This window comes from Vicia villosa, linkage group LG5 (assembly GCF_029867415.1).
Source record: "Vicia villosa cultivar HV-30 ecotype Madison, WI linkage group LG5, Vvil1.0, whole genome shotgun sequence".
Lineage (NCBI taxonomy): Eukaryota > Viridiplantae > Streptophyta > Magnoliopsida > Fabales > Fabaceae > Vicia > Vicia villosa.
Genome location: NC_081184.1, coordinates 104137194 through 104147943, shown reverse-complemented (window position 1 = coordinate 104147943; position 10750 = coordinate 104137194).

Here is a 10750-nt window from a genome sequence, read left to right as displayed (position 1 = left end):
CCTCGACCACAGGTTCAGCAGTTTAACATTAATCAGAACCGTGTACAAAGAGCTCCACAGTTTGATCCGATTCCAATGACCTACACAGAATTGTATCCTGCTTTGATTGAAAGAGGTCTCGTTCAAACTAAAGCACCACCACCCGTACCTGAGAAACTCCCATGGTGGTACAAAGCTGAGGTCTCATGCCCTTATCATCAAGGAGCCCCTGGCCATGATCTCGAGCATTGCATAGCTTTGAAACATGAAGTTCAGAGGTTGGTAAGATCTAATCTCCTCTCTTTCAGAAATTTGAGTCCAAATGTACAAGCAAATCCGCTGCCCAATCATGGAGGGCATGTTGTAAACATGGTGTATGGATGTCCTGGTCCGTACCGAGTCTATAATATCAATCACTCAAGAGCCAATTTGGTACAAATGCACGCCACTCTCTGTCGAGGGCCGAATTTTCACCAGCATCACTATGGTTCCTGTAGCATATGTTGTGTAGATCCTCATGGATGTTCGATTGTGAGAAGAGATCTCCAAGTTCTGTTGGATAATGGTACTATTCAGATCTACAGAAATAGGGATGAAAATGAAGTTAACATGATAGGATGCTATCCGCATGAGCTTTTAGTCTCAGATATCAACTCGGAAATGCCTACAGTTAACATCATCGTTCCTCATTTCAACATGCCTGAGCGCATGGAAGTTACTTACAACAAGCCGAAGGCTCCTATTGCTCCTTTGATCATTTGTCTACCTGGACCCGTTCCTTATAACTCTGACAAGGCAGTTCCATACAACTACAATGCTACCATGATAAAGAATGGACAAGAAGTTCCTTTACCTACTCTTTCATCTGTCGTGAATATCGCTGATGTGAGTCGAGTAACAAGAAGTGGACGTGTGTATACTCCACTACCTTCAAAGCAGCCTGTTGCTCCTGCAACCGGGCAAAATCCTATCAATACACCAGTGGGAAATCCCGAGAAAACTCCTATCAGTAATACAAACACTGATGTTGGTCAATCCAGTGGAACCAATGTGAATCCTGATTTTGATGAAATTTTGAAGCTTATCAAAAGAAGTGAATACAAGATTGTGGATCAGCTTATGCAGACTCCTTCAAAAATCTCAATACTTTCATTGCTGTTAAATTCTGAAGCACACAGGGAAACCCTGATGAGAGTTTTGGATCAAGCTTTTGTAGATCATGATGTGACTGTTGATCACTTTGATGGAATAATAGCCAACATAACAGCTTGCAACAATTTAAGCTTCTGTGATGAAGAACTCCCCGAGGAGGGTAGAAATCATAACCTTGCTTTGCACATTTCTATGAACTGTCAGTCAGACTCTTTGTCCAATGTGTTGGTAGACACCGGATCTTCCTTGAATGTGATGCCAAAGACGACTCTTGCTCGCTTGTCTTACCAAGGAATGCCTATGAAGTTCAGTGGTGTAGTTGTCAAAGCATTTGATGGATCGCGAAAATCTATTATCGGCGAAGTCAACCTTCCCATGACAATTGGTCCACATACATTTCAAATCACTTTCCAGGTCATGGACATTCAAGCTGCTTATAGCTGTCTATTAGGACGACCATGGATCCATGAAGCAGGGGCAGTGACTTCTACTCTCCATCAAAAGTTAAAATTTGTAACAAATGGAAAATTGGTAACGATAAGTGGAGAACAAGCCTTGATGGTGAGTCATTTGTCCAATTTCTCTTTTATCAGTGCTGATGATGTGGAAGGAACTCAGTTCCAAGGTCTCTCTTTAGAAGACGAATCTTCCAAGAAGAAAGCATCGATCTCTTCTTACAAAGAGGCAGTGAAAGTAGTAAAAGATGGAACTACCACTGGCTGGGGGCAAGTTGTGATCCCGACCAAGAATGAAACTAGAGCAGGTCTCGGATGTTCACCAACATTCTCAAACTGCACTAAGAAGGATGAAACCCTTCGTCCGATCAAAGAAACATTCATTAGTGGAGGATTCCTTAACCCAATTCCTCAAGAGGTTAATGTCCTTATTGAAGAATGCATCGAAGAAGGTCTACCTAATCCTGAAGAAGAATGGAAATGTTATCTCAATGACTCGGGATACATATCTCAGGAAGAACCACATCCTCCTTCAGAGAAATCCAAAGGCGATGAAACTGAACCTGTTCCTACAGAGATCTGGGATACCTTGGGACAACCAAGTGGAAAATTTGATTATATGGTGAAATATACAGCACCTGAAAGTTACAAGATTGCGATGGAGGATATCCAACCAACTGGATGGGGAGATTCCTTTGAATATAATAGTCAACCAGAAGAGGTTTATCAGCCCTGTCAATTTTCTCAGCAACCTGAAACTGCTGAAGATTTCGGCTTCAATGCACCTGCCAAGATTGATAATCCTGAAGATGGTTATTATCACATAAATGCCATTTTTGAAGATGAAGGGGAAGATGATCCCGCAGCTGACTCAGAAAGTGTCGCTGACAATGAGTCTCTTTATCCTGAAGACTGGGAAACACATCCTGAAAATTCTGAAGATTGTGACTCATCTTATGCTCTTCAAGAAGTAGAAGAAGACCGTTTCAACTCTACAAAGAACAAGGTTGACAAACCAGGACCTTCAAATCCTGCTCGACCAGCAGACGATGTCAATGCTGAAGATAATTTTGGGGAGAATTTTCCTGAATACATAATACACAGAGGAGTTCGTTGCTACTGGAAAGCTGTCGACGTTCCGAATGTTGTTCGCCGCTCAAAGTAATCACCTCGCTGTTATTTTGAACTCCTGCCTTGCCCAAAGCAGAGAGATGTTTTATAGGGCTTTGCTTTTAAATGTTCCGCCCAAATAACTTTGTGTATAGGGCTTTGTTTTAAAAGTTTCCCTCTTTGTCCTGCCCAAGACAAATGAGTTTGTGTTTAGGGCTTTGTTTCAAAAATGAATCATAAATAAAGTGTCATTTTGAATTCCCTACATTATATGTTTTTATTTTTGCTTTTTTCTGGAAATGGTAATCCTAAAAAACCGAAAAAAATAAAGAAAAAACTTTTCAAAAATCTGCATACACTCTTGCATTCATAAATTTTCTGAAATAAATATAAATCACATGTGCAGATTTACTATTGATAAACCCATTGAATGCAATAACCCTATGCCCTCTCCCAACTTTGAGTTTCCTGTGTTCGAAGCCGAAGAAGAGGAAGAAGAGGAGATCCCGGACGAGATCTCTCGATTACTTAAGCACGAGGAAAGAGCCATTCTGCCTCACAAAGAGCCTTTAGAAAAGATCAACTTGGGTTCTGAAGAAGACAAAAAAGAAGTGACCATTGGATCGCTGCTTGATACTGATGTCAAGAGTAAATTGACAGACCTTCTCAAAGAATATGTTGACGTGTTTGCCTGGTCCTACCAAGACATGCCTGGGTTGGATACCAATATTGTTCAACATTACTTGCCATTGAAGCCAGAATGTCCGCCGGTTAAGCAGAAATTGCGAAGGACTCACCCTGATATGGCTAACAAGATCAAAGTGGAAGTTCAAAAACAGCTCGACGCAGGTTTTCTTGTCACCTCCGAGTATCCTCAATGGTTGGCCAACATAGTGCCAGTTCCGAAAAAAGATGGCAAAGTCAGAATGTGTGTTGACTACCGTGATTTGAACAAAGCCAGTCCAAAAGATGACTTTTCATTACCACATATCGACATGCTGGTTGATAACACCGCTAAGTTCAACGTCTTTTCCTTCATGGACGGGTTCTCCGGTTATAATCAGATCAAGATGGCTCCTGAAGACATGGAGAAGACATCTTTCATCACTCCATGGGGTACCTTTTGCTACAAAGTGATGCCGTTTGGATTAAAGAATGCAGGCGCAACTTACCAAAGGGCAATGACTACTCTCTTTCATGACATGATGCATAAAGAAATTGAAGTTTATGTGGACGACATGATAGCCAAGTCCAGCACAGAAGAAGAACATATTGAATACCTTTTGAAGTTGTTTCAACGACTAAGGAAATATCAGCTTCGCTTGAATCCTAACAAATGTACTTTTGGGGTTAGATCTGGAAAACTCTTAGGTTTCATTGTCAGTCAAAGAGGTATTGAAGTAGATCCCGACAAAGTCAGAGCTATTCAAGAGATGCCTGCACCAAAAACTGAAAAGCAAGTAAGAGGATTTCTCGGACGATTGAACTACATCTCCAAGTTTATCTCTCAAATGACTGCTACTTGTGGGCCGATTTTCAAGCTTCTCCGCAAAGATCAAGGGGTTGTATGGACTGAAGATTGCCAAAAAGCGTTCGACAGTATCAAGGAGTACCTGTTAGAACCACCAATATTGATTCCTCCGGTTGAAGGAAGACCATTAATCATGTACCTTACCGTGTTGGAAGAATCCATGGGTTGTATGCTTGGGCAACAAGATGAAACCGGTAAGAAGGAGCATGCCATCTATTACCTGAGTAAGAAATTCACAGACTGTGAGTCTCGTTACTCCATGCTCGAAAAAACATGTTGTGCTTTGGCATGGGCTTCAAAACGTCTCCGCCAATACATGATCAACAATACTACTTGGTTAATCTCCAAAATGGATCCGATCAAGTATTTTTTTGAAAAGCCTGCCTTAACAGGAAGGATTGCCCGATGGCAAATGTTGTTATCTGAATATGACATTGAGTACCGTGCTCAAAAAGCGGTCAAAGGAAGTATTCTCGCCGATCATTTGGCGCATCAACCAATTAATGAATATCAATCTCTCAAGTTGGACTTTCCTGATGAAGATGTCTTGTACTTGAAGATGAAAGATTGTGATGAACCGTTACCAGAAGAAGGTCCTGAACCCGGATCAAGATGGGGCCTAATTTTTGATGGAGCAGTAAACGCTTTTGGCAATGGAATTGGGGCAATCATCATCACTCCCAAGGGTACTCATATCCCATTCTCCGCCAGATTGCTATTTGATTGCACCAACAACATCGCAGAATATGAAGCTTGTATCATGGGTCTCGAAGAAGCCATTGACTTAAGGATCAAGATCCTAGACATATATGGAGATTCAGCTCTCGTGATCAACCAAATCAAAGACAAATGGGAAACTTTCCACCCTGGCTTGATTCCTTACAGAGATTATGCAAGACGTCTGTTGACTTTCTTCAACAAGGTTGAATTGCATCATATACCTCGAGATCAGAATCGAATGGCAGACGCCTTGGCTACTTTATCGTCCATGTTCAAAGTCAATCATTGGAACGATATGCCTACAGTTAGAATTACGCGCCTTGAAAGGCCCGCCTATGTGTTTGCAACTGAAGCAGTCATCGATGATAAACCGTGGTTCCACGACATCAAACGCTTCCTTCAAACTCAAGAGTACCCACTTGGGGCATCAAACAAAGATAAGAAAACTCTAAGGAGACTTTCTGGCAGTTTCTTCCTGAATGGAGATGTGCTATACAAAAGAAATTTCGACATGGTTTTGCTCAGATGCGTGGACAGACACGAAGCAGACATGTTAATGCATGAAGTGCATGAAGGGTCCTTTGGAACTCATTCAAATGGGCATGCGATGTCCAAGAATATCTTAAGAGCAGGATACTATTGGTTGACAATGGAATCTGATTGTTATAAACACGTGAAGAGATGTCACAAGTGCCAGATCTACGCAGATAAGATCCATGTGCCACCGACTCTACTCAACGTTCTCTCATCTCCGTGGCCTTTTTCCATGTGGGGGATCGACATGATTGGAATGATTGAACCAAAAGCTTCAAACGGTCATCGTTTCATCTTGGTAGCAATTGATTACTTCACCAAATGGGTCGAAGCAGCATCTTACGCCAATGTTACAAGACAAGTGGTTGTGAGGTTTATCAAGAACAACATCATTTGCCGATATGGTGTTCCCAGCAAGATCATTACTGACAATGGTTCAAACTTGAACAACAAAATGATGAAAGAACTGTGTGAGGAATTCAAGATTGAGCATCATAACTCTTCTCCTTACAGACCAAAAATGAATGGCGCCGTTGAAGCCGCCAACAAGAACATTAAGAAGATCGTCCAGAAAATGGTCGTCACTTACAAAGACTGGCATGAAATGCTGCCATTTGCTTTACATGGGTACCGTACTTCAGTGCGTACTTCAACAGGGGCAACTCCTTTTTCTCTAGTATACGGCATGGAAGCTGTGCTCCCCGTAGAAGTTGAAATCCCATCAATGAGAGTCCTCATGGAGACTAAATTATCAGAAGCTGAATGGTGTCAAAGCAGATACGATCAGTTGAACTTAATCGAAGAAAAACGTATGACTGCTCTATGCCACGGACAGTTGTACCAAGCAAGGATGAAACAAGCCTTCAACAAAAAGGTTCGACCTCGTGAATTTCGAGAAGGCGACCTCGTGCTTAAAAAGATCTTGTCTTTTCAACCGGATTCTAGGGGCAAATGGTCTCCTAATTACGAAGGCCCGTATGTTGTCAAAAGAACATTTTCTGGCGGCGCCATGACTCTTGCTACAATGGATGGTGATGAACTCCCATATCCTGTGAATGCTGATGCAGTCAAGAAATACTTTGTCTAAAAAAATACAAAAGAACAGCTCGGTAAGTTGAAAACCCGCAAAGGGCGACTTAGGCAAAAATGAGCGTCTCGGTGGACTGAAAACCCGAAAGGGCGGTCCAGGCAAAAATTAGAGACAATAAACAGAAAAAATTCATCCCGGTAGATTGAAAACCTGAAAGGGCAATCTAGGCAAAAATTAGGGATTTATGACAAAGTAACTGCATCAGTCCGTACTTCGTCACCTGAAGAGTCTGTACCTCATCAAAGGATCTACGATCAAATCATCGCCAATCTGAAGCAACAAGCACAGTTGGAACTCAAAGTTGTTAGAGGGAATAGTGGTTATTGCTTTCAATGTAGCCTTTTCCGCATAATTACTATTTCCAACTTTTGTAAATACTCCATGGAATCACGCCTTTAGCTGATTTCCATTCTATTAAATAAATTTGAGCCTTGTGCCCTTTGTTTGCAATCTCTAATTTCTTTCAGCTTGCAAAATGACGCTTTAATTGTGTTATTCGCTTTTGAAACGAAAAAAAAGAAAAAAAAGTTTTAAATGAATTTACTTCACTTTTCTTTTTCAAAATAAAAGCGAAATTTTCCTTTGAGTTGTGAATAACGGAAGGAACATCAGCAGTTGTCTCCGTAGAATGAACAAAAAGGATTCTCCCTGAAAAATTGTTGAGACAACGGTATTCTTGTCCCATAAAAGAATTCTTGAAGCAATTACCCCTCGAGGTAAAGAAGTTCTTCTATCCCCAGTGAAGAAGGTCTTCTATCTCCAGTGAAGAAGCTCTTCCATCTCAGTAAAGATGCTTATCTTCCCCAGAGAAGTCTAAGGCACGCAGCATCATTCATCACCTGTGTTATCTACACCGTGTTTGAAGAACATTTGCCAAGTATCTGGTTGTATTGCGACGTTGGTCCATCTCCAGTATACCTCTTTGTCTGTCAGTATCGTTAGCATGCATGCGACATTCATGACATTCATCATATTTGCATCATTTATGCATTCTTGCATTTTTTTTAATAATCGCTTGTTTAGGATATTTATCCTCAAAAAGAAAGAGAAAAAAGAAGAAAAAAGAAACAAATATGGGCGTGTCATCTCTCCAAGTAGGTCGTCACCCATAAGCAGAAAAGAACATCTTCTTTCTCCAGTTCCCCACTGAGATCATTCCTCGTGGAAGAAGGTTGCTTTAGTTTTTCCTTTCAAAACAAAGGAGGAAATCCCCAGTTGAGTTCATTCCTCATTGGGTGCAAAGTCTTGTTTGACTATTTCTTTCCAATTCGTTCTTGGATAGAATCCTGTCTTTACCAAAGATTCAAGTTCCGATTCCTCAAACAGAATCGTGAAAAACAGACAATAAGCAATAGCCTCATCATCAGAGCAGCTTATTTCTCTTTCAAAAGTTTTTCCTCTCAAGGAAATCAATCATGAAGATCATTTGACGATCAGGGCCTTATTACTGTTCACAAGGCTGAATAACCAGTAATTTCCCTAGCAAAGTCTCCAAGATCATTTTATCACTCGGCTGATGATTGATCATGTCTTCAAAACCACTATCACGAGGCTGGTAGTCGGTAACCTTTTGTTCTGGTTATATTATTTAACATGTCTATCACAATGCTGATAGTCGGTAATATTAACCGCACCTTTGAAACTCTTTTTACCTTGTCAAGTCTATCACCATGCTGATAGTCGGTAATACAGTTTCATACCTTTTACCTTCGCATTATTAACAAGTCTATCCCTGTGCTGATAGTCGGTAATGTCGATAGGTAAGCTTTTCTTACAAAGCTAACATTCTCCGATGAAGCATACACTTGCTTTCCCGAAAAGAAAAAAGAGAAAAACGGATTCTCTTCCTAAAATGGATTGAGGCATCCTTCCTAATCTCTTTTCCCCAGCGGAGTCAGTTTTGATATTCCCTCGGTAAAGATATCCTTGCATCATTCGCAATTTTGGTATCTTAGGTCCAAAATTTGCGTCTTCTGATATTTAAGTCTCTTCCACCCTATCAAAACGAAGATTTTCAATCTTCATGTCTCAGGTTGAAGAAACTTAAATAGGGGCATCTGTCATACCCCAATTTTTGACCTAAGATACCACCTCATATCATAGCATATGCATCATTTGCATCTCTAACAAATTGCATAGCTTGTGTTTGTTACTTGTGGCTCAGTAGGATTTAATCAGGAAATCACTCATCAGTACAAGTAACAATCAATTAGGGTTTTGTTATCCCTTCATCTCAAATGAATCATCTTCATCAACAATCAATATTTGGTCCTCAGAGATTCATTTCAACAAACTCAACAGCTTTGAATCGACTGAATTAGGGTTTTGACTGAAGATAGCATACTCTTGACTTTTGCTCAGAATTTGACCTAATGACTTGGGACATGACCTCAAGACCCCAAGTGCATCATTTTGACCTAATCCATTGGCTCAGAACATCTCCTACACAAAGATTGATCAGACAAATCCTCAGATCAGGGTTTTGAACTATCAGGGACTGAAATCAGGGATCACATTTGGGAAACCCTAAAAATCCCCAGGAAGTCAATCAAAGGTTTCAATCATCCTCAAATAATCCCTATGACAATATACAATGGAAATTACATCTCAATTCAAGACCTACAGGCATCAATTTCATCTGGTCGACAATTAGGGTTTTTGACCTAATTCACTGAACAACTGACTTTTTAATCAGGACATGGTGCCACAACTCAAATCATGATTCAATATCCTCTAATACCTCAATATTATCCATTCATACCATTCATTTGATGAGGATAGCCTGTTTCATTTGAAATCTCCAGAAACGTGATTCGTCTGAAAAAGTCAACTGTACAAGATCACCATTGACTTTTGGGGAATTTTGGTCAACCATGACTTTTGAAGTTTTGAATCATCAATATATGATATGAGAAGTCATTTGATCAAGGAAAATCAAGAAAATCAATCAAGAATCAAAAGTCAAAAGTTTGACTTTTCATACTTAGAAAAATTTCTAAGTGTTTTTCAATGGTTTTTTCCAAACTTTGGAAGGGAATTTCTCAACATTTCACCTACAAACTGAAAAAAACTTCCAACATGAAAGTTGTAGATTTTGATCCAATAAAAAACTTTGACACATATAAAATTTTTCCATAAGATCAACCATTTAAGAGATATGGTGCTTCAAAGTTGGTACTTTTTGAAAACTTCACTTGAAATCTCATTTTCTTCAAAGTTCATGGATCTTTTTCACCCATTTCCTTAAAGGTCTTGAAGAAACTTTCAACTAGGGTTTTGAAGTGTGTAACATGAGCTTTCCAAAATGTCCAAGAGCATGAAAAAATATGGAGTGTAGCTATGGTTTTGAATTTTGCCATTAGTGAACTTTTCACTTGAAATTTCAAGCCATTTTCACAAAGTTATGAACCAAATTGCCAAATGGACCAAGTAATGATGCATAGAGGCAATAATTGGAGATATTTTTCTGATTTGAGACAGATGGGAAAGAGATAAGAAGCATAGCCAATTTTAACCATGGTTTAGTAACTTTAACCATATGCATTAAATGGTCGGGTACCATAGCCATGCCCAGATGAATTCAGATGGTTCCAAGCATCCAGACACCTTCCATAAGGTCCATTGAAGCTATCCAGATCATCACAAAGCATCTGTAACACCTCTATTGCAGAATTCGAATCCCAGCTTGGCCGTTTTTGAAGGTAAGTGCTATGAACTTCAAACTCATACATACATGCATCATAAATGAAAAATTGAGTTGCTATCTTGTTTCTGCACTATCACTGATCATTAGCCCTCAATCAATTTCATAATTCATCAATCATACATCATTTCACGATCAAATTCAGTTTTAGGGTTCTTAGTGTTCATCACAAAATTAATAACCTTAGAGCAAAAATAAATGAAATTGAAGGTCATCATCATGATCCTCGTCCAAAACCGAGTGAGATAGACCCTTTGATCAATCAAAACAACACAGTTTTGAAGATTTTTGAATTTCAGTTAGGGTGTGTTCTTGGCGCCAGATTTTCGTTCAAAGAATTCAAATAATTGTTTTAAAATACAATGTGTTGAACGCGTATCATAAACAAGCTGCACGCGCAGCTCAGTTGGTTGTTGTTTTGGTTAGTGAGCAAGGGTGCGTGGGTTCAAGCCCTTTGGAAGACAAAACCAATTTTT